Source organism: Triplophysa rosa, linkage group LG6, assembly GCF_024868665.1.
Source record: "Triplophysa rosa linkage group LG6, Trosa_1v2, whole genome shotgun sequence".
Classification (NCBI taxonomy): domain Eukaryota; kingdom Metazoa; phylum Chordata; class Actinopteri; order Cypriniformes; family Nemacheilidae; genus Triplophysa; species Triplophysa rosa.
In genome coordinates, this window is record NC_079895.1 from 15,917,548 (window position 1) to 15,942,263 (window position 24,716).

Sequence of the window (24,716 nt, forward strand, 5' to 3'; positions counted from 1 at the left end):
AGCTCAAATTCAAAGTCTACTCCTGACGCAAGTTGAACCAATTTAACTTATGCTTATGTTATTTTTATTAATAATATGTGGTGTTTAAACGTTATTTAGCGAATGGGCTCTATATCACGTTGATAAATTGAATCTATTATGGTTCGTTACGAACGCAACCAGTGGGGGATACAAAAACATGTGATCTGTGCGCGCTAGCTGTGCGCGCCAGGGACAGCAGCATAATAAACATATCTATTTTAATGCTCATCAAACAACAATAAACAAAGACAAAACACACTCACCACTCCTAACTGATTAACTTTAATATATATTTCATTAATACTGTGAAGAATATGAAGTGTTTTACATTTGACTCCTTTATTCGGTTTCTGTACCTGATAACCATAGTTAGACCAACTTGAAACATGAAAAACACTGTTAATTTAATTTGTGTGTTTGCTTTATTACATTTACTTGTGCTATTGCTTATAATTGGATCATTTGTACTAATTTGAATACTAACTGATTCACTGTCTTTGACTATATGAAATGTCTGTGAGTTAGGCATATAGTCTTATGGTACTATAACCTTATTTATTAAGAAAACAGATATAAAAACAAACAAATAACTAGACAATATTATTTATTTATTACTTTTTGTTGTAGGACAAGTTTAAATTTAGGCAGGGTCAGAAAATTTTTAGAAATGAATGAATGCATAATAATTGCCATAATCGTGCAACCGTGATTATTCCTGAGACAATAATCGTACCAACAAAATCTATAATCGTTGCATCCCTACGTGTGTGTGCTCATCTCTGTAGCATGCAGAATACAAGGAAAGAGACTACATCAACATTGTCAGAGAAAGTATGAAACAAAGCTTCAAGCATGTGCTTTCCCACTTCATCGCACAGAATCGCATACACACAATCATATTCTCCACAGGAAGCTCCATCAACCACATCTTCACGTTTCGTCTCGGCACTCTATCGCAAGCAGGCATACGGTGCAAATACAATGCTACTAATCTGTTCCCGCCAGACACGCACACACTCCCCACTGAAATGGAACATCAAAGTGACTGTCTCCATCTTCTGTTTGGTTCCTCGCTCCGTTTCTCTCATTCTCCAACACAAACGTACACGTGCTGCGCTACAGCGGGATGTAAAACACTGAGACAGAAGCTCTATGTGAAGCTCTAGGTTAACTCGATCATCTCAGCCGGTTTCCACCCGTCATACCGGTTAAGATATCTGCAGTAGAACAGTATCAATGTCAGAGAGACAGAATAAAGTCAATCTGTGTCATGTTGGCAATACTTGGAAATGTGTTGGAAACGTGATCAGAGTGAAAAAATGGTGCTGCCATGTGCTACTGGTCAGAACACACAGATAGTCCCGCCCCAAGACACAAGTCATTGGCTGAGTTGTTGTGTTGGGATGGTCAGGATCAGAGCCGATTAATATGACAGTTACGACACTCAATTTTGCCGCTGTGTGGTCACGTGGTTCATGGAGCCCTCAATAGTTCCAAACAAATCCATGCTGTCAACCTATTTAAATGGATTTTAGCAAGACAGATAACAGCAACTACATTTGCATAATATTTACTAAATATATTAGCACATTGTGTACACTGAATACTACGTTGACTTAAGGCTGTGCCGATAAACGATATCATATCGAATCGCGATAGAATGTATTTCAAAAACGATGATAAGCTATTGGCATTTTGACTCGATATGGATTAATCTTACAGTCTAACAGACAGAAAACTCAACATGAGGAGGAAAACATGACTGGAAGCGGAAATGAAAGTGAAACTAACCTCGAGTTGTCATGACGCGGTTTATCAAGTGTCTTATTTTTTTTTCGCAATCGCCGGTTAAACAAAACAAACTTGAGGCGCAATTGCAAGCGAGTTACTTCGAAACTCAAGCACAAACGTTTTTATATCCATCGTTAACATATCTGCTAACATGAGCTGGTGCTTATGAAACAAACCAGCACTGCCCTGTACAGATTAGAGATGTAATGAAGTGAATTTGTGTGCACATTAAAATATTGAACCTTGTAAGATGCTTGCATGATTAAAGAAATGTACCACAGTTTATGTGAGATGTCTTTTTGAAAGACTAAGGTTCACTGAATGCATTGAATAAATCCACTACTCGAGCAAGACATTATTGCAGCGTTATGTACAGGTGCTGGTCATATAATTAGAATATCATCAAAAAGTTGATTTATTTCACTAATTCCATTCAAAAAGTGAAACTTGTATATTATATTCATTCATTACACACAGACTGATATATTTCAAATGTTTATTTCTTTTAATTTGATGATTATAACTGACAACTAATGAAAATCCCAAATTCAGTATCTCAGAAAATTAGAATATTACTTAAGACCAATACAAAGAAAGGATTTTTAGAAATCTTGGCCAACTGAAAAGTATGAACATGAAAAGTATGAGCATGTACAGCACTCAATACTTAGTTGGGGCTCCTTTTGCCTGAATTACTGCAGCAATGCGGCGTGGCATGGAGTCGATCAGTCTGTGGCACTGCTCAGGTGTTATGAGAGCCCAGGTTGCTCTGATAGTGGCCTTCAGCTCTTCTGCATTGTTGGGTCTGGCATATCGCATCTTCCTCTTCACAATACCCCATAGATTTTCTATGGGGTTAAGGTCAGGCGAGTTTGCTGGCCAATTAAGAACAGGGATACCATGGTCCTTAAACCAGGTACTGGTAGCTTTGGCACTGTGTGCAGGTGCCAAGTCCTGTTGGAAAATGAAATCTGCATCTCCATAAAGTTGGTCAGCAGCAGGAAGCATGAAGTGCTCTAAAACTTCCTGGTATACGGCTGCGTTGACCTTGGACCTCAGAAAACACAGTGGACCAACACCAGCAGATGACATGGCACCCCAAACCATCACTGACTGTGGAAACTTTACACTGGACCTCAAGCAACGTGGATTCTGTGCCTCTCCTCTCTTCCTCCAGACTCTGGGACCCTGATTTCCAAAGGAAATGCAAAATTTACTTTCATCAGAGAACATAACTTTGGACCACTCAGCAGCAGTCCAGTCCTTTTTGTCTTTAGCCCAGGCGAGACGCTTCTGATGCTTCCTGCTGCTGACCAACTTTACGGAGATGCAGATTTCATTTTCCAACAGGACTTGGCACCTGCACACAGTGCCAAAGCTTCCAGTACCTGGTTTAAGGACCATGGTATCCCTGTTCTTAATTGGCCAGCAAACTCTCCTGACCTTAACCCCATAGAAAATCTATGGGGTATTGTGAAGAGGAAGATGCGATATGCCAGACCCAACGATGCAGAAGAGCTGAAGGCCACTATCAGAGCAAACTGGGCTCTCATAACACCTGAGCAGTGCCACAGACTGATCGACTCCATGCCACGCCGCATTGCTGCAGTAATTCAGGCAAAATGAGCCCCAACTAAGTATTGAGTGCTGTACATGCTCATACTTTTCATGTTCATACTTTTCAGTTGCCAAGATTTCTAAAAATCCTTTCTTTGTATTGGTCTTAAGTAATATTCTAATTTTCTGAGATACTGAATTTGGGATTTTCATTAGTTGTCAGTTATAATCATCAAATTAAAAGAAATAAATATTTGAAATATATCAGTCTGCGTGTAATGAATGAATATAATATACAAGTTTCACTTTTTGAATGGAATTAGTGAAATAAATCAACTTTTTGATGATATTCTAATTATATGACCAGCACCTGTATGTGCTCGTGTGCTGAGCCAATAGGCCCTTTTCACAATGACGTCACTTAACTTCCGCCTTTTCGCAAAGCAGTGTATCATAACATCTGTCTCGCAACAAACAAGAAGAACTTCCGTTTTGCCGTCGCGCTGGAATTTAACAACAGTGAGAAAAAAAAACAGACAGAACACGTATTCAAGTACTTATCCTAGCACCTTCGCCAACACAAAAAGAAAACAAAACACTTACCTTCATAATTAAACAGGTACTGTTCAACGAAGAATTTGTATCCTTTCTCTAGCTTTGATGTTGTCGTTAGCAAAAATCATCTAGCCATATTTGTGTCAGATGTGCAAGCCACTTGGTAAACTCCATTCTGAGGCGCTAGCGGAAGTAACTTCTTGAGTTTTACTGGCGGTTGGCAAACCAGCTTATAGGTGCATTACCGCCACCTTATGAACTGGAGTGCTAGCGGAAGTAATGATACACTGCTTCACGGCAGAACGGAAGATGCGTGACGTGTGAAAAGGGCGTATAGCGTTCGAATGTACACAGTAACAGAGCCCTTTCATTGGTTGAATGTACTGAATGAACACTCCCTTTACTTAACGAGTCAATTGAGTCAAAATGAGACTGAATTAACTGGTACATGTTGTTCATGGCCTAATATCCTCTGTGTTGCAACAGTGCATTAATTTATAATTGAATTTTAACTGGTTAAAAGTTAACTTTTGTTAATAAACTAATAAAATAATAGTTTTTTAATTAAATATATATCGAAAATAAGTATCGTTATCGATCAATATAGAAAAAAACTATCGAGTTTACTTTTTTGCCATATCGCCCAGCCCTACGTTGACTACATTTATAGCAACATTTTGTCTGGGGAGTAATATGAATATAAGATCTATGAATATAAGTTCTATGAATATAAGATATGTCCGCCAACTAGTTAAAATGTATAAACATGCCGTTATTTGACCAACTGTACAGCAAATGCGTTTGGGAGAAATTGAAATGATTGGGCTTCAGTGCCTTGTTTGGAACTATTGGTCACTCAATGACACAAGTTACTTCTGCATTCCATTCTTCCAACGGATATCTACGTGAGTGTTGTAACTCTGTTTTTCAACAGCTCTGGGGCCTCATTTATAACCATTGCGTACGCACAAAACATGCCCTGAAAGAGGCGCACGCCACTTCCCACGCAAAAGATGGGATTTATAAAAACAAACTTAACGGAAAAATGTGCGCACCTGCACGCAAACTCTGACCCATGCGTACGGACATTTTGGAGATGGAGCAGTTTGGCGACACCGATGGTGAGTTAGTGAACTCAAGTTAGATTGCAAAAGGTAAGTGTGATAGAAACGCTTATAAGCATTAATCCCTCACACACATTTAATGTGACCTTAAATATCCTCATTATCACGAAGATTAAATCTGAAGAGTTATTTGCGCTTGTATTGAGTGATACTTGTTTCAAATCTTAAATAAAAATTAAATCTAAATATTTAATCACCACTGTCTCACCATCACACTATGAACGGATGAGGAGGAGATGATCCGACTGCATAGAATATAAGACAGCATCAAATAACACAGTGTAAATAAATAGCTAAATATATTTTCCTTACTGTGCACAATCATCGAATGTCAAAGTCTGGAAATACAGCCATTAAACTCTTCCACAATCATTTCTCTAAATGTCCTTGTTATCGGTTCTAACAAAATTCATAACAAAACCGGAATGAAGAAGCATTCGTCTTTAACAATTATGTCTTCAAATTTTATCTCAGGTGAAGGACACCACTAATTAATTTTCGACCACATCGCATTTAACACCGCAGTTTTACAAGTTCACTTTTTTTTTTAATCGCTGTCCATATAGGAAATATTGACTTGTAAATGATTAACTAACAATCTTGTCAACATAAAGTTCTTTATTTGAAGCACAGTTCTACAAGAAAGCAGGGCTCTAGACCAGGGGTGTCCAAACTTTTTCTGCTGGGGGCCAGGTGCAAAAAAATGTCTGTTGTCTTGGGCCGCATGTCTGTAATAATAATAATAGGCTACTATTAGACAAGCTAATTGATTTATTGCCATTCATTTGTCTTTGTCTACTTATATTTTAAATGTGCTATTTTCTAAAAATGTTATGTGTGTGCTAAATATATATTTATACAGTATATGCCCCATGATATTACATACATTTTTAACCTAGGAATCATTAGGCTACATTACAAAATATTGCTTTCAATATTTTTCCTTTTACTCACCATTAACTTTATTAATGTGAACAGTGATGTTGTGCCTTGGATTTCAGAAATGATGTCAAGTCCGTAAGTCGTGTAGTAGAGATACGAAGCAGGTCACAGAGATGGTTGTCAGTCAGACTGGCTCAGTGGACTCTTGTTCAGCGTCATCAGCGAAAATGTTTGCTCACATATGTATGTGGAGCCAAACAGGCTCATCATCCTTTGTGCGTGACGTTTGATTAAGGAGAATCTGGATGTTTCCAAACTCTTGTAAAACTCAGGCACGGGAAGAAGCTGGTGGCGGCTGCGAAGAGAATCATCGCACTGCAGTTCAATGAGTTCCAGCTGCACATTCTCTTGCACTTCTTCTACGTTAACAGATAAAGGGGTTGAGAACAGTTTGATGTCGTTATCAATAGCGGAAAAGTCTTGAAAACGCTGATTAAATTCTGTGATTAGAGATATGTGAGCACTATCGAATATTTATCCATTTTTCCAAGGATGTTGGAGTCTGAAAAACTCGAGATAATTTCGGACAAACTAGGAAAGTGCACAGCATTGCGGTCACTGATTTGTCTCTCAAAAAGTCTTAGCTTCATTGCTAAGGATTTCAAGAGCGCATACATTTCGGATATCAGCTGGTCCTTGCCTTGCAGGCTTTTATTCAGTGCGTTTAGGTGACTGGTCAAATCAACTAAAAAAGCAAGGTCTGCCAGCCAGTCAGGGTCATTGAGTTGATCAAGTGTCAGGTTTTTTTCTTTCAAAAACTGGTCAATTTCAGACCTCAGCGAATAGAATCGCTGTAGAACCGAGCCGCGACTCAGCCACCGCACGTTAGAGTGATATATTACGTCACCGTATTCTGCGTCAATATCAGACAGAAATGCCCGGAATTCTCTGTGGTTGAGCGCTCTTGAACGAATCAAGTTAATAGTTTTCACCACAGTGGTCATCACATCGTCCATCTGGATGGCTTTGGCACAGAGCGCTTCCTGGTGTATGATACAGTGCATTTTTACAGCCTCACCTCCACTTTCGCGAACTTTGTTGCATACCATGGAAGCCATTCCTTTCCGCTCGCCGATCATGGATGGCGCTCCATCCGTTGTAATGCCACAGAGCTTGGCCCAAGGGAGATTCATGCTCTCAATCGCACATGATACGGCTTCAAAAAGATCTTTTCCAGTTGTTGTACTCTTCAGGCTCTTCTGTAATGCAAAAATCACTGTCCACACCTCTCGAAAAAATTAACAGCTGTGCAGTGTCTGTCGAGTCAGTGCTGTCATCACACGCAATTGAGTAAAAATCAAACGGGGTACTTTTTCTGTCACTTGTTCTTTTAGATTTGCCGACAAGTCTTCAATTCGCCGTCCGACTGTGTTCCTTGAAAGACTGATGTTTTTAAAATCTTGCATCTTTTCTGGGCAATTTATAGTGGCAACTTTCATCAGACACTCCTTTACAAATTCGCCGTCAGTGAAGGGGTTTCCGTGCTGCGCTATTAGGTGAGCTACCTCATAACTAGCTAATGTAGAATTTTTCTGTGCTTTATTAGCACGAAAAAATTGTTGTTGTTGTGCTGACAAGGTAGCTTCCAGTTGTTTCACCTTTTGTTTTTGCGCTCGGCACCAGTGTAAGATTTGAAAGACTGATGTTTTGTTTCATAATGTCTTTTAACATTATATTCCTTCATCACCCCAACAGACTCCTTTCCCGCTGACCTCAGTGAAGAAATATTCATTTCCCCAACGTGTTTGAAATCTCCTGCATTCACTTTCGATTTTCCGTTTTCTTTGTTGCGCCATGACTTACCAAAATGTGATCAACAATAATTTGTTGTTTTTTAGCCCGATTACAATACGTACATCTTACGTACTAACTGCCTTGGCTGCATGTGATAGCGACACCCGATGGTTATTTAGTGAATTTCATTTATTTTTCCCTATAACGGGCCAGATCTGTATAATTTTTTTAAATCCCTCGCGGGCCGCCACAGGATTGACAACGGGCCGCAGATGGCCCGCGGGCCGTAGTTTGGACAACCCTGCTCTAGACTAACACTTGAGAGAGGTGGCACTGGTGCTACAAAGTTATTCAGTTGGTGGCACCAGCCCTTAATTTGATAGCACCAGAGTCATGGGGTGAGGTAAGAAAAAAGAATCACTAAAACTTCATTAAAATGTGTTTAATACATTAATAAATCAATTAGAAATTAACACAAATCATTGTTTATGATTGAATTATTTTTATTGTATATGTAAACTCTCTTTCAACACTTTACCATATTTAAAGCACATCTTTCTTAAAGCTACTTTCTTCCTTTATTTGTTGTGAACGACTCCTATAAGAGAACACAATTCCTTTAATATCAGTGAGTGTTTTTGGGGCCGTCCGTTGTTGTTTGATGAACATTATAAACAGAGATATTTATTATGCTGCTGCCCCTTTAAGAGCTCGCGCAATATACTGGAACACGTGTTTTGTTTCCTAACTGTTTGGTCACGAAACTGAATACCTTTACAAGGTTTCTTGTTAATATGGGAATTTTTACGTTATTTTGTGTTTATATGTCCGTTTCAGATTAAGAAGGCGTGAAAGACAACTCCGTTTAGTATTTTGTGCTCTGACTCTCTGGACGCGCGCATATCTCAAACAACCCGCGAGACCTGAAGGCTTTTAGTGATTATTCTTCATGAAAGCTGCATTGATACTCGTTTGGCTTCTATCAATAGTGACTCAAAAATAAATAGTATTTAGTGTAATGTATACCGTTTTGTATGCTTTGCAGTATTGTTAGAGAGCTTTATACAATAGTTCAGTGCTTAAAGTTTAAACACGACGTGTTTCCTGCATTAGCGTCACATGTACACAATACTTGCAACACATTTCGTTATCTTTGCTGTTTTGTACCTTAGCAGGGGAAATTCTTGTATTCTGCATATTTATTTAAGTTGCAAGATTGAGCGCTTCACTCGTCTGCTCTTTCGGTCCTTCGCCTCTTACCCGTAACCAGCGAATTACGTTTTTGGGGGCGACCTCAGATTTTTTTTAGTCGCACCATTGAGAAATTAGGTCGCATGTGCGACCAAATTGGTTGCACTCTAGAGCCCCGATAGCCCAACGAGATTACGCTAAATATAAGATAAGTATAAAATGTCATATGAAAATATATAAAAGTTAATCGTTCAGGCTTGTTCAATGTAAATGTACAGAGCATTAATGAAAAATATAACACAACGCTGCACGCAAAGTAAAAATTAGCCAGTATTTTTGCAACAGCCTAATTGCAATACAAAAGGCAATGTATAATATTTTTTCAGTAATATGATGTAGGCTACAAAAGTGTGAATTTAAAAATAAGTTTATCGTTTTTTTAAAACAAAGTTTGTTTTTTAGCATTTAGATTTTGTAACCATTTCGGAATAAGCTCACACAGATCAAATGAAAAACTGACGAAAAACTGTTAATAAAGCATATTGCACAATGCTATAAAAACCATAAATAAGTCGATATATGATCATCATGTTTATATTGTTTACAATGTTTTTGTTGAGAAAAACAATCTCATGTAAATGTTCGGGTGAAAATCGAGCCGGTGTCTGCACAGAAACACACGGGCTTCTCCGCAGCGCAGCACGACAGGCGCACACAGCCGTGTTTTAAAGGTTAGTTAGTAAGCGTTCAAGCTTATTGAAGCGCTCTGTATTTTCGTGTTAATAGTTTTAATAAAAGTAATTTCAAGTTTAAACTGTGTTTAGAAGCAGACAACGCTATTCTCGCATCTGAGCTTAAGTTTGGTGATTATGACTCTTGCCTTCATCCATGATTTAGCTAAATACGAATAGTATTTTTTAGTTTTAGATTAACTAACGAACATAAATTACTTGCTTAACTATATTTGTTTTCATAGCCATTTTATTTACGATTTATTACAGATGCGTGTCATCAGTACACGGCTTTTACGGCATTGTTTCTGCCTTTTGTTCACACAAGGCGCTTTCCAGGACTGATCCCGTGAATGTTACTAGGTGCCCTTTCCCGGAATAACTTTTCGGATCAATCTGGGATTGTTTGCGTTCACACAGAAGGCACTCTGGCAATTCTATAGGATCCACGGTCTGTGTGAATGGGGTTTAGTAGAGCGATATTTTGATGCCACTGTAGCATTTGCACATTTAGGGAAATCAATTGCAATAATAAACACTTTAGATTTAAATAAATAATTCACCCAAATTGTATTTACTCATGACAGAATTTTTATTTTTAGGTGAACTGTCCCTTTAAGAAACATGTTTTACGTTAGAGCCCCAGGACCCACAAATCGGTGACGTGTGAATTTACCGGTCCACTGACACATAAACTAGTCTAAGATACAGCATCCAATAATACTTGTGATAAACATTTACCAAGTCAGTTACCAGTTAAACAAAAGATAGCAATGGAGTGGACTAACAAAACTTAACTGCAACCACGTGACATCGTGCGTTTATATTTGCTGACAGACAGAAAGACAAACTTTTCAACATGAAATACCACATATAAAGGGTTGCATAACACCATAAATGCTACATCTTTTTTTCCTAAATATGATTTACTAAACCATAAGACTTCTAACACGAATGTTAAACACATCCATTTAAGTAGTTAGTACACACATCGGCCGCTATGAGAGTGCAAGCCAGGGCATGCTTGGCCGTGTGCATGATCCGTGTCTCGCAATGTGCGACGATGTTGGAAACAGACACCCAGTCCGCATAGAGTTAGTGGGACAAGTGTTGGATGCAGTGATCGGACATGGAGGAGACTAACAAGGCAAGTAACATTTTGTGCACAAACTGCATAACGAACAACCTTTGCAACCTCTGTTGCACACGTGCAACACCAGTCAAATCGATTAGTTCGGTTCAGCACAACAAGACAATAGCACCACACTGCGTGTGACTTGCGGTTTCTTTTTTTTAAAACGAAACATTTTAAAATTGACATCGGTGCTCACCAGTGTTCCCCTTCTTCACAGCTGTATTTTGTTCAAACCAAAACGCCTTTGTTTCCGCTCCTGCGTTGCGTCCTCCCCTCTTGCGTCAATTTGCAAAGATTACTAACAGAGGCGTCGTGCATGCTGGCCTCTTTTCATACCGACACGGTTCTGTAACTGCACGATTCGCCCCTTTTACCCTTCACTCGTATCACTCCATTGCTGGCCGCTTGCTCACTGTCGCCTGTGCCACTGCTAGATTTCTGCTTGTTTTCCGCGGAAGACCCACCTCCTCTCTGTCGGGGTCACGCAGTGACAGTGTCACCTCCGCCTATATCATACAGCGGCCTCTAGCGGACTAACGTTACTGACTGTTCAAACGACGCTTGACGCAGGACAGAGGTAAGCTTGTGAATAGTAATCATGGTATCAAATAGTCGCTTTGTGTCTCCAATCGCGAAGGCATTGCTTGTGTATATTAATTAGGTCAGGCAGATTTTGTTTGGTGAATTTTGATTGGTAAATGCCTGGCTCGTGCTAGGAGGAACCAAACCTTCACCGTAGTAGGATTCATAAATTCCTTCTGCAAATGAAAAGGTGAGCTGGGTTGAATTAAGATGCCCGTGTGATTGAGCTGACATGAAGCTCGTATGTAGTTTTCCTGCCCATTGATCAGAAATTATCAATAGAAATACATCGTGCAGTTTGTCTTTATATCATCTGTCTGATACTCAACTGTCCTCAGATAACCTGTAGTGCGCAGACAGCCATGCGCATAGACTGTCTCACAAAGAAAAAGTGTACCTTTGGCATTTTCTGATGGTGTTTATCGGTATATCAGAGAAATATTACATGATCATGTCCGGCCACATTAACCCATATGGTGCTGGTTAAACCGAAGAGTGACGGTTTGTACATATTTATTTCTGCTTGGTGTTTATGTGTGTAGTTGTCCAACAATGAGTCAAATAAACAGATGAGAGGCGAGTTCCATTAGGGTAGAAGCAGCAAGTGCTGAAAAATATAATATTTATCAGTTGGTACATAAATACTGTTTACACGATACATCATATATTTTTTATTATGTCTATGAATCAATTAGGCTAAATGAAGGTGGATCTAAATCAGGATGTTTTAAAGACCCCCTGTGGTGAAAATCAAGTTTTATCATGGAATTTTAAAAGATCTATTCCAGACATTGAAAGTCATGGATTTTTTTTGTCGAAGTCATGGAATATCAGGGATTTTTGTTTGTCACTTAAAATTTTAGTTCCCATTTATCAAAATGTAATTTTTATATGCTGTTTTTTATCGTGCTTTTTTACACATATTGTTATGGTTATCTTCTGTGCCATTTTAATCCCTTCCCACTTTTCACCTGACAATCACTTCACCTATAGCTCTTAGTCTTAACTAAGGCAAAATGCCAGGAAAATGTACATTTCATGAGCTTTGGCTAAAAAACGACCACTTCAAAGACTGGGTTTCATTCATTATAGGTCATGAAAATTCTTCTTTTTAGTCAGTGAAAGTCAGGGAATTTGACATTTGGTTTAGAGTGGGAACCCTGAATTTTGGTGGTCAACGATTCGTTTTAAGAGACAAAATTATCGACCACAGGGGGACTCTCTTCAAATGTCAAAGTGACGTCACTTAATGTATCCCATTATTTTATCCACTTTAAATTTAAAAAGTGGATGATAAAGAACCGCGTTTTTATTTTGTCAAATATGTTTTTAAAATATTAGTTTAGATGGTTACTGTTATAACAGTTCTGTTAACAGTTTTTCAGTATTTACTTATTTTACTCACTATTTTACATTCGGCTAAATAGAGATTAGTTTAATAATAACAACGTATGATACTTTAAATAGCCTTCACAAATATATCTGAAGTTATCTGAAGGTATATTTAAAACGACGAACTTGTGCACAACTGTTGTAGTAAACCTTTTCCACGTGTTTTCCAATAGATGGCAGTATTGTTCTATGGCTTATCAACGTGCAAAGACTACGGACACTGTTCGCTTCTCATTTGGCAAAAAACTGGTGTGATCGAGTCAAAAGTTCTTATCTTTTTATTATTTAGTTTATCATTACATTAAAAAAATAAAAGTAGAGTAAATGCATAAAACAATTAAGGATACATAATACAAATAAAGAATAAATAAATAGCATCTGACTTTAACACATCCCTTACAAAAAAAATGATAGGGTTTTACTTACAAAATACATGGTTACTAACAATGGTTACATCAAAAACAAAAGTCATGGTTAAACCACTTTTTACTGTAGTAAAACCATGGCTGTGCCAACAGTAATCAATATGCCTAAAAACAGTTACTACACTTTCACTATAAAAAAAACATGGTTTGTTTTCATAAAGGATTGTAATATATAACAAATTAGACATAACACATTGTGGTCTATTTGTTATTTGTGTTTTAAAACTTTGAACACTGAAGTGTGAAGGATTTTATTTGTTTTATATTATATTATATATTATCTGTGATTAGAGGTGTGATGACATTAAATATATGAATGAGAGCAGAGGGAAGCTATACTTTTAGAACAGCGCTTGTTCGAATACATTTAGCCTTAAGAGTTGAGTGCCAAGAAAAGGATTTCATGTGCCAAATAGAAAAGCTCAGACAAGATCATGAGAAACCACTGACTGGCAAATCTAAGCAGGATTTACCCCCGAGCTGAGGATCCAAAAAACCATAAGGAAGAAAGAAGATGGAAACAAAATAAGGAAGAGAAATTGTTGCCAGGAATTTAAACTCCTTTCACCATGTTTCTCAAAAATTGGGGTCATTGGGAGTGCTGAAATACCCAGAAGTTTATGACACAAACTGATCCTGTCAAGTGTATGTGGTCATTCTGCATCTGCACACACACATGCACAAACACAAACTTTAATGGAGGCCGTGGTGGGTTTGCAAATAAATTGGGCAGACTTTTGTGTCTTCTTTTAATAAAAAAAATATGTTAGTGAAGATGGTGCCCTTTTCAGAATCGAATTTAAAAGCAGACTGGGAGTAATAGAAAAATAATTTAACTTACAGCAACTGAATGCAGATAAGATAATCAATCTGAGCAGAGATGACCATGGAGACCATTTAGAGAAGTTGCATTGTTGTGATGCAGACTCTCCAGGACACACTTTCACATATATTGTTATTTACCATTAGAGTGAATTAAAGTAATTAATCGTCATGTGGACTGAAAGGCTTGACTATAGGGTGCTTCTTTTGTATGTCTATCAGATAATAATGATCTTTGTATTGAGTTTAGTTAATGGAGTGTATGTGCTGAGTTATTCGGCTGTGAAAGGGCTCCATTAGCTCGAAGATTGCTCCGTTATTTATTTGCTAAAATTGTTTTGATGAATCACAGTTTCGTTCTTTTATTCTTTTGTCCTGTTTCTCTCGCTCATTATTGACTTCAGGTGTGTCTTTACGGATCAATTCACGATTTTGTGGAACGTTTAGAATGTCGTTACTTCCTCTGTAGATAGATTCTGCACATTGGCCTTAAATACTATGACTGCTGAAAAAAACTTTTTTGAAATCAATTGTTTTAAAAATGTGTCATTATGCAATCTTACATTCAAAATCAACAGCTATCTACTTTAAAGAAACATTGAAATACTGAATAGTGCATGCAATGCAGTGTGATCACAAATCCAGTCATCTTTGTTTCCTGCAAACGGCTTATGGACCATGTATACGAAATGAAAATAATGAAAAGTCCACTCACAGATCATGACCCTCTCTTACCAATAGAAGCTTTGGAGTTTGGGGTGAATGGAGAACTTTAACGTTATTAACCTTTATCTTGATTGAACAAATTGTGCAGAAATTCCATCAGGATAGAGTCTGTGCCCTATTCATGATTTATTGTGTAATGACACCAGAAATGAAATCATATAGATTTAAAAAACTCTTTACACAAAATTGAAGAGGATATTTATAATATAAATATTATTACTTTCATAAAATCATAAAATGGCATGCGCACACAAACACAAACACCTGCATCCACACAGATGAGATCACACAAGCATGCTGACCTGTGTCTAAGTGGGAAAATAAAAGAGCTGGACAGCAGAAAGTTAGCAGCAGACAAACAGATATGCAAGTGAAAACGTAAATGCAAGATACTGTAAAAGAGCAAAGAGAGGCACAGAGAGGCAATGAGGGGGTGTGTGGGGGCCCTTGCCAGGGTTTGCCCTCTTGTCACTCTCTCACCGTCTAATGGGAGTGATTGATTTTTCCGCCTGCTCTTATCGAGGGAAGCAGCCAGCATCAATAACAACGTGGAATTAGACACATAGCATCTCCTAGCCAAAAAGAACCGAGGATGGGAACAGCAAAACTGGCTTGCAAGGGGAATCGGGGGTTTCTGTTTATGCCGGTGCTGAGCCTAAGTATGCGATTAGATAAAAGATTTCTTATACAACTTTAAAGGTGCTGGCATGCCTGCTGTTGTCCCATTTTCTCTGCCAAATCTTTTTTCTTTATCTTAAACTCATCGTGATTTTAAAGCATAACAGCAGAGGCAGGAAAGCGCTGAAGGAGAGCCTTTCAGAGTACAGCCATGAGCTTGAGTGCGTTGTATTCATATCTGTGTAATAATAATCTGTGATTGGTGTAGCGCTGTTCTCAGCACAAGAGGCGTTGAGAAAAGCGGAAATTACCATGTTTCAGAAACGTGGCCGAACGCGTGGAAAAGGAGCGCGGTAATTGAATACTTTCTCCAGACAGATTTCCCATTTTCCAATTTCCTGCTGGGCACGTTAGTAATTTTGCCATCTCATCTTTTCTTCTGTTATACCAGTGAGTCTTGGATCACGAGGCTTAATGTAATTCTTGGGAAGTAATTGGAAGGTACAGGTGGTGGGGGGGGGGTATGGGGGGGTTCATTTGCATTCACAGTTTCTGCTACAGTAATATGACCACCCCGACAAACACTGAGTGCTATGCAACCCTTGCTGAATTCACCATTTAGTGAGATAAGCTTTTGACGCAGGGCATCACTTGACAATTAGTGTTTGTTTGTTGTTGACCAAGCAAACATAAACATCACTCTTACATTGTGCGATGAATAATGCATCCCTTTACCCAAAGAAAATGCTACTTGTCCACTTTACTTAAAGGTCAAATGTGTCATTTTTTGGAGAATCTATTGACAGAAATGCAATATAATATACATATGCATTATGGTTTTATTACCTTAGAATGATTTCTGTACACCGCGGATCCCCTTACATGGAATTTGCCATGTTGTTTCTACCTTAAACAGACAAACTGCTGGACAGAATGCGTTCGTAATTATCTCCTTTGACAAAGAAGCGAAAACATGTCTTAGTCCTGTGACAGCCACCGTAGCGCTTCAAAAGGGAGGGGGAGGGGTGGAGTGAGCCGTTAGTTGCAATTCCCAACCTCACCGCTAGATGTTGTTAAGTTTCAAACACTGAACCTTTCATTTAAAAGTTAATTTAACACATTTAAAAAAATGATCACAACATGATTTTGTCACGTTCAGCCATCTAACCTAATTCATTCAAGTTGGGAATACATGAATGATTTGTTTTGTGTTAATATAAAGTTTTTAAACTGGGCAGAGGAGTTCCAGTTCCCAGCATGCTTTGTATAAGACTGCAATTGGTAGAATGATTTTCTTAATTAAGTGCTATTTTGTGTGTGTTTTCAGTAAAGAGAAACACTTGTTGGTGTTTAATGTTAATTTATCTTTGAGATAAAAAAAAAACCTTGTGGTTACCATTATTCAGAAGAGTTGGTTGCTGCGTCCCAATTCGCCTACTTATACTACTGTACTGTTAATGTACCTGTTTTTGTTATGGAGAAGTATATACATTTTAGTGTGTAGCAAAACAATATGCACGCACTGGGACATACTAACAGGAAACGAATGTGGCTGTTGTTGCCTAGGCAACATTGTGGCCATTAACTGTCAAACACATCAAAATACAGCTCTTCTTTCCATTTAAGTATTTATTCATTTATTGTTTCGTATGTAATATTAACTCTGTAGTTATATTTATTAATTTAGTAACGCATCAGTTATTTAATTTTATTAACGCAGTGGAGCGTCACTAAACTCCGCCTACTTGACGTGAGTTGTGAGTACTATTAGCCATTAGAGTGTGCATCGCGGAATCTTTGGAATACTCTTTTCAACATACTACGGTTTGGGACATACTAATTCTATTTTCGAATGCTATTTAGAAAGGATAGTATGCAAATTGGGATGCAGCAGGTGTCTTTGCTTGGTTTGTGGGCGGTTACACTTTTGAACTTGATTTTTTTTGTTAAGCTTGTATGTAATTGTATGTCACTAACTAAAAATATTTGAGTTGAGAACTTTAAATCAAAATATGAAACTTTTACATATAAAAATCATGTTTGTTTAATAAACATAAAATTGGACATCTTGAATATAGATCAATCATGCCGAGTAATATGTGCTACAGGGGTGCCTCACACGTCCTGAAAAGTGAAGCTGCGGGCGGGCTCTTTGGTCGTCCCCTGGTGGCTTGCTGCAGTACAGGTCATAACCCCCGCCCTCTCCATGTAAACAAATGGGACAGGAGCCACACTATAAAATCCAATTACACTTCAAATAATGTTTTCCAAATATGTTTTCTGTTATATAAGTCAGTTTTGATTTTGACTAAATTCTTGCCGTTTCGAGTCTTATGAAACCCTTACCCTAACCCACAGCCTAACTAGGGTATGAATTCTGATGTTCCGATTCGATTCCGATTAACAAACTCTCGATTCGAGTCAATGATTATAGATTTAATACAAATCCTATAGATATTTCTAAAAAAGATCAGTAAATATCATATTACAATGGTGAATTAAAAAATGAAATGAAGAGCCACAAACCTGTAAATTAAACTTTAAACACACTTGGGTATATTGAAATAGAACAGGTTATTTTACATTTAAGATAGACAAAATTTCACAACATTAGCTGTAAGGAGGGGCTGCAATCATGTGAACCGCTGCCTTTTATGTGAAGGTGATGTTAGATGACGATACACCCGCCATCCGCCATGTTAATAACGATATGCTCCCTGTTGTAACATCCACCTGTTGTAAAAAGAAAAGTGACATCTAGTGGATAGTAGTAGCTATAACATTCACGTTAATGAATGTTTAGTGCTTAATGTAACCGGTCCTACTCGCCCCGCTCTGCGAGGGCCTCGAACTGGCGTCGGTCCGGTTGGTTGACGGGCGCTCTAACGAGGAGGCTAAAGACCGCAGTCTCTAGCATCTGTCGCTAGGGGAGTGAGGTTTACACACTGCACAGCTCTTCACTAGCTGGCCTCCGTTATACACTGAAATATGAAAGAAACAAAATCAATTCACTGCTTTTGAGAATCGATATTGAATCTACCGCATTTTTTAAAAACTATGAATCAATTTTTCGATTTTTTTCTTTTGGCCCAGCCCTAACCCTAACTATCTAAACTACCTATGATTTTTAAAGGGGTCATATGGCTCAAATACGTGTTTTTCTGTGTCTTTGGTGTGTTATAAGTTGCCCATGCATGTATTAGACACGTGAAATTGCAAAAATTAAAGTGTCGGAACAAAAGATGCATTCTATCTAAAAGCGAATGCTCACCCAGACCTGCCTGAAACGCCTCATGTAACCACACCAACACAAATCTACGTCAGTTCGTGGTATGATTTGACTAAGACCGCCCAAATGTATACGTAAGTAAGGTGGGCTTACCTGTCAGTACAATTGCTTTGGAACCTGATGTTCCAAATATGGTAAGAGGCGTTACATTTCCGTCACACGCTTGCAGTATTCGACCAATCACTACGCACTGTTTAACTGGCCAATCATAGCACAACTCGCTTATCAGAGCAATTTTTAAGAAATCCACGTGTTTCAGAGAGGCGGGGCAAAGAGGAGATACAAACACGCACGGTATGTGGAAAATACAGCGTTTTTGAACCTTAAATCGTGTATACACATTGCATTACATCTAAAACAAACGAAAATACTTGTTTTAGCCGTGTCATATGACCCCTTTAAACTTGCCAAAAAAACACGGCAGCGTGATGACGTCAGACTCGAAACACCAAGGATTTACTGAGAGTCGGCGTCACGCTGTCCATCTTTTACACAGTCTATGGTGCAACCCAAGTACAGATTTTTAACAGGTTTTTTCCAGTGAGTTGAAATGTAACATAATATATTTTAAACACTTTAGGATTCAAAAATAAAAGTAAACAATAAACCACTTAAAGAGAAGGTTCTCAATACATAAAATGAAAAAATGAAGGGAACAAAACAGTTTGTCAGACCCAATCACTATTCTTCAGAACGTTGACAGGGAGAGATTCAGAGAAAAGTTTGCCAAATTACCATACAGTACCTCTGCACAAACTTAAAACTTGCAGGGCTGGTAACCCTGAATATTCCTCTTTATAATTTTCAACAAAGCAGCACGCATTCCAACAATCCATAATTTTCATCCTCACTACGAAACTAAAAAATTGAAGATGTTAATAATATAATTGATTGAGAGCTGAGTCAAAAGGACTGATAAAACCTCCCCTGCCTCTGTGCACTCTGACCTTGCTTGTCTCCCTTCATTGTTTCAATTTTATTAGCAGACTCTTCAATGCACAGGCCATTTTATCCCAACCTGGGCCACTAGATAAATAAGGGCGGAATCCAGCCTGCACATTCTGCCAAAACAAAAGAAGACAGATTCTCACTGCCCGCCCAAGGCCCAATCGGAACACTTGAAAGAGTGAAGCATTTCTTTCGCTCGAAAGTTTCAAAGCCACACTCCCGCAGGCTTGCTCGCCACCCTCTCTCTCCGACTGTCCTCTTGTCTCTACTGCAAACAAACACATGGCAATTGATCGGCTAAACCTTGGACAGTATGTTCAGTATCCACTCATTGATCACAAGGTCTGGGTCTTTGGTCTGATAGGACTCTTGAATGAATGAAATACCCACACTCTAAGAAGAAAAGGTTCAAAAATGAACCTTTTGAGGTTCCTGGAGATTGCAACTGTGGGTGAACCTTAAAGGTTCATTTTTGAACCTTTTTAAAAAGGTTCCAATTGGAACCCTCTCTTAAAGGTGCATTAAAGAACCAGCAGAGTTCCTTTTGTAACCCCTTTTAATCACCATTTCAGTAGTATTATTACTATTGTTATTATTATTATTATTATATTACACATTATACTATAACAACATTTCATAACACATGACACACCACCATGATTCTCCATTAAATATTTATTGCGTACATGCAAACATTTCAGATAAAACACAAAATGACAATACATTTTTTTTAACATCTGATTGTGTTATGTATAACTTTAACAAAGTAAAATAATTATTAAATAAAGCATGCCCACCTCACTGCATAAATTTATTTAAACAAATATAAATGCCTATTTTAATCTGTAATATGTGATCATATTTGATCTTGATTACTCACCATCATATTCCAAACCCTCCTGACTGTCTTTCCTTAGCTTTTTGACTAGTGTTTTTGTATGTAAGTGAACGGTGAATTTGTCAGTCAGTAACATTCTTCCTAACATCAGCCATAAACAGAGAGAAAGTCCATTAACTGATGTATGCAGTGCAGAGCTGTGTAAATCCCAGTTGTATGATCCTTCAGTACTGCAGGGTGACAGGACCACAGTCTGTTTTTTGAAAAAGTGCAATAATAAGTAATACAAATACAGCACTAAAAAAACATTTAGAAATTACCTTTTGCCCATCAGCTGCCACATTGCACTGATGTAGGCTTCACTGACACCTGAGAGAAAGAAAACCAGACAAATTAATAAACTAACAATTAACTTTAACATCTTCAACTCTGTAATTTTAGATTTAGATCTTAACGATATCTCACACAGATCACAGTAGAGGGATATGTATCATCAGTAAACATCAAGATGCCACAGCCTGAGATAATGATAAGGATCAGTCATTCATGTTCATATTGCTGTTATTGTGTATTGCCCAAAGATTTGGACACATTTTATTTTGATGTTTTAGCATCATTGTTTCAAGAACTATAATAAATACATCCCCTTAAAACTGACCAAAAATACTGAATAGAGAGAGAGGCAAGAAACCTGAATATAAATATGTTATTTACCTGTGATGGTAATCCAGATCATTGAGGAAAACTTGCTCAGCGTCTTGCATAGACAAATTCTGCAGCACAGCCAAACCAGTGTATGATGGCCTACTAAATACAAAATGTTCATTTAAATATACATTTATACTAATACAGAATAGCAAACCAGTTTACTCAGATCTCTTCATAAATTCACCATCGTAGACATGATGTTTACATACCGTACAGTGGGCTTTAAAAGTGCAGAGCAGGAGAAGGCACAAATGCATAACATGGGTGCACACAGCACTGGAAACAGAACAGTGAAACTCATTTGTGTTATGTTGTGTCCTCTGCAGTACTCCTTAAGGCCACAAGGCTTTCTCAATAAAATGTATTATTCACAGATTATACATTTATCAATTTAGATCAAACATTACCTGTAGTATGTTCCTTGTGGTTAGGCATAAATGGAGATCAAGGATTATCCGTTCATTAAAATTATGTAGGCTTTTGACTCTTTGTACAGGTTGTGGGTTCCACATTAATGGCAACATGACAGTAGAGAGACACATCTGGAAAACCACAAATTCAACAGAAAACACATTGAATGATTAAAAGCTATACAGTAATATACCAAAGTAAACTTGATCAAGAAATCATTGGTTTCAGCTAAATATTCAGTCTTGTCATGTAAATAATCATAATTAAGATTAAACAAACATTCACACTTAAAGGGATACAGTACTTCACCCAAAAATGAAAATTCTCTCAACAATTACTCGCCCTCTGATTGTTCCAAACCTGTATACATTTCTTTGTTCTGTTGGAAGATATTTGGAAGAATGTCAGATCTCATCCCCTACTGACTCCCATAGTATTTATTTTCCCTATGGCAGTAAATGGGGGATGAGATCTGACATTCTTCCAAATATCTTCCTGTGTGTTCAACAAAAAGAAATGTATACATGTTTGGAACAATCCGAGGGTGAGTAAATGATGACAGAATTTAATTTTTTTGGGTTAAGTATCCCTTTAAGACAGACTACTGCTGACTTAATGTAGATGACCGACACAGAATGTATTAACATATTAATATGTTATGAAGTTTAGTTCATTACTTGACAGAATAAATTATAATAGTCACTAAATCAGCACATGTTTACCTAAATAAACAAGACTGTTTATTTCTGCTTGTTGTGCCTTGCAGACTACAGTTACCAACTTTGGCTGCTCAATAAGAAAGCTAAAAAATGTTAACGTTAAACACATGAATCTTCATTAACATTCAGTACTTACGCTCTGATTGTTGTCCATATTTGGTTGCTAGAAATGCGCTTCATCCATTTTTCAGGTGCGTTGTCACCTGCGTCTTAGCATCTTTCCCCCTTTCAGTGATATGTTTATCTTTTTCTCTACTTAAAAGAAAGTGAAGGTGTGAAATAATTAACACAAATGTTGCCTTTGTAGCACTATACATCTCTCTTTATAACTTTTACACTGTCCTAAATAGAAAAAAGGTCACTTTGAAATCGGTTAACTAACAGAGCTTTAGTCTGTATTTTAATGTACAGTAACCATCAGTAGGTTTCCATCCAAACGTAATGCGAATCTTTTCAAAGTTCGCAAAAACAGGAAAAAACTAATGCGAAATAGGTGCATTTCCATCACATTCTTCGAGCGAATAACGGTTGTATTGGTAACATCAGATGGCACACGGACTTGATAAAACATGCTCTCGATGTCCGCATTCAAGGCAACAGGTTCTTGCCTAAACTTGAGAAGAACTCCTAGTAGCTTATTGGTAAGGTCTGGGCCTTGGTGAACATGGTCATTCAACGAAGTACCTTGGTACCGTCCTGCACAATCGAATACAATACGAACCTTCTCTGGCTTGCGTGGATGTAGCACTGGATGATGTGGCAGGTACCACACGCAACCATCTTCTCTGTTAATGTCAATGACCTCTTCTGCATATACTTTCAGCAAAGAGTCTTTGATACCATCTGTATACTTCTGAAGCAAAGTCGGGTCTTTCTTTAGCCTCTTTCCTAGAAGGTCCAATCGATGTTTGGCCATTGTGTAGTTATTAGGCAATCGTGGTAGATGTTCTTTGAACGGGATTGGTAGTGTGTAGTGACCATCTTCTTTGACTGACTGCTTGTTCCATAGATCCACAACTTGCTCGTCGACTACTGACAATGAGTCATTGTTCACATGCACCGGATCATCCAGTTTCCAAAATCTTTCAACAGCTTGTTGTAGAGAGTGGTCAGCTTGAACGAAATTGGCAGAGATAGATGTTGAACCGTCAGCTACTGGACCATGGAGTGTCCACCCCAAGCCAGTCAGAATTGCGTAAGGCTCTCCTGACTCACCACAACGTGTCTCACGAGGAGCAAGTATGTCTGGTTGGTCTAGACCTATCAGCAGGTGAACTTCATCGGCTAAATCAACATCAGGTAAACTGATTTCATCCACAATTTCCCTCAAGTGCTGCCACTGGAACACCTCATGCTGTGTGACTAGATTGTCGAGACTTATGTTCAGGTGATCCCGACACAGCACTCCCTTCATCAGGTAAGAGTTCCTTTGATGAGCATCTTCAACTCGTAGGTCCACTGCTAGAGTGACTAAGTTAAGATTTTTGGTCTCCATGGTGTTCAGTTTAATGTACATTTAACGTGACTCTAGCTTAAGAGCATGAACTAGCATCTTAGAAGCAAAGGTCCCATTGGAGCCACTGTCAAGCAAAGCAAAGACATTCATAGAGAATCGGTTGTGTCTGTCTGAAACCACTACTGGCAAGATAGGAAGTGCAATCTTCCTTTGACTGGCTTCAATGTACTTTCTGGTGGCATGTGCTTGAATGGCTTGTGGCAGGTCAGCAGCTGGCTCATCTTCAGTAGCTTGATTAGTAGATTGGGTTTTGTCATTATTAGAAGATACAATGGCGGAGTGCAGCCAACTGTTGTGTTTTTTCCCACATCCAGGCACCTTGCACACCCAGCTGCGAGTACAGACTGTGCTGCGATGACCTTTCATGAAACAGTTCAGACAGAGTTGCTTTTGTTGAACAAAGACCAAACATTCTTGAACAGACAGAGCTCTAAAAGCTTGACATTGGTTCAGAAAATGTCCTTCAGTGCACTTTGGACACTTAAATCTTGATGTTGTCTTTGGTGTGGAGGATGTGGTGGATTCATTAGTAACTGATACTGTTGCGAATGACTGCCTTTTCTTATTGAAACTTGACTTAGTACTTGGTTTAAAACTTGTTGGAGAATTTCGACTGGCAGGGCTAAGAAGATTCCCGAAGATAGGATCTGCCCTCTTAGCAGCTTCTGATTCAACAAGACTGACTATGTCATCCAACTTTGGCAAGCGGCCAGACTTGATGATCTCGTAGTTTTTAGTGAGCCATCTTTTCTTTATGTCTTCAGGTAGCTTTTCTACTATTTGTAGCAATGTGCGTCCACCATTCAGCTCTTCCTCACACTTCATTGCCTTTAAGGTGTCTCTGCAGCTGCACAGAATGTCAGCAAAGCTTTGCAACTGCTTGTTGTCTTTAATGTCTTTGTAATTAAGCACCTTGTCAACCCATGCTTGTGATATTGCAT

General features: G+C 38.3%; 1 protein-coding gene and 1 long non-coding RNA gene across 3 annotated transcripts in view; both read right to left on the minus strand.

The window, feature by feature from the left end:
• Positions 1 to 11,263, minus strand: part of rev1 (REV1 DNA directed polymerase) — a 37,996-nt gene extending 26,733 nt beyond the window's left edge. The window contains exon 1 of one of the 2 annotated variants that reach the window (XM_057335762.1): positions 10,978 to 11,263. The gene's annotated coding sequence lies outside the window, so the exon portion shown is untranslated. Of the gene's footprint in view, positions 1 to 6,002; positions 6,528 to 10,977 lie in introns of those variants that run through there. The other variant, XM_057335763.1, reaches the window with a different exon arrangement.
• A 9,921-nt stretch (positions 11,264 to 21,184) lies between these two features.
• LOC130555507 (uncharacterized) lies at positions 21,185 to 21,864 on the minus strand. Its single transcript, XR_008963129.1, has 3 exons — positions 21,537 to 21,864; positions 21,339 to 21,405; positions 21,185 to 21,228 (listed from the first exon to the last, which is right to left on the minus strand). It is a non-coding gene; the product is annotated as an uncharacterized LOC130555507 (long non-coding RNA).
• Between the last annotated feature and the right edge of the window lie 2,852 nt (positions 21,865 to 24,716).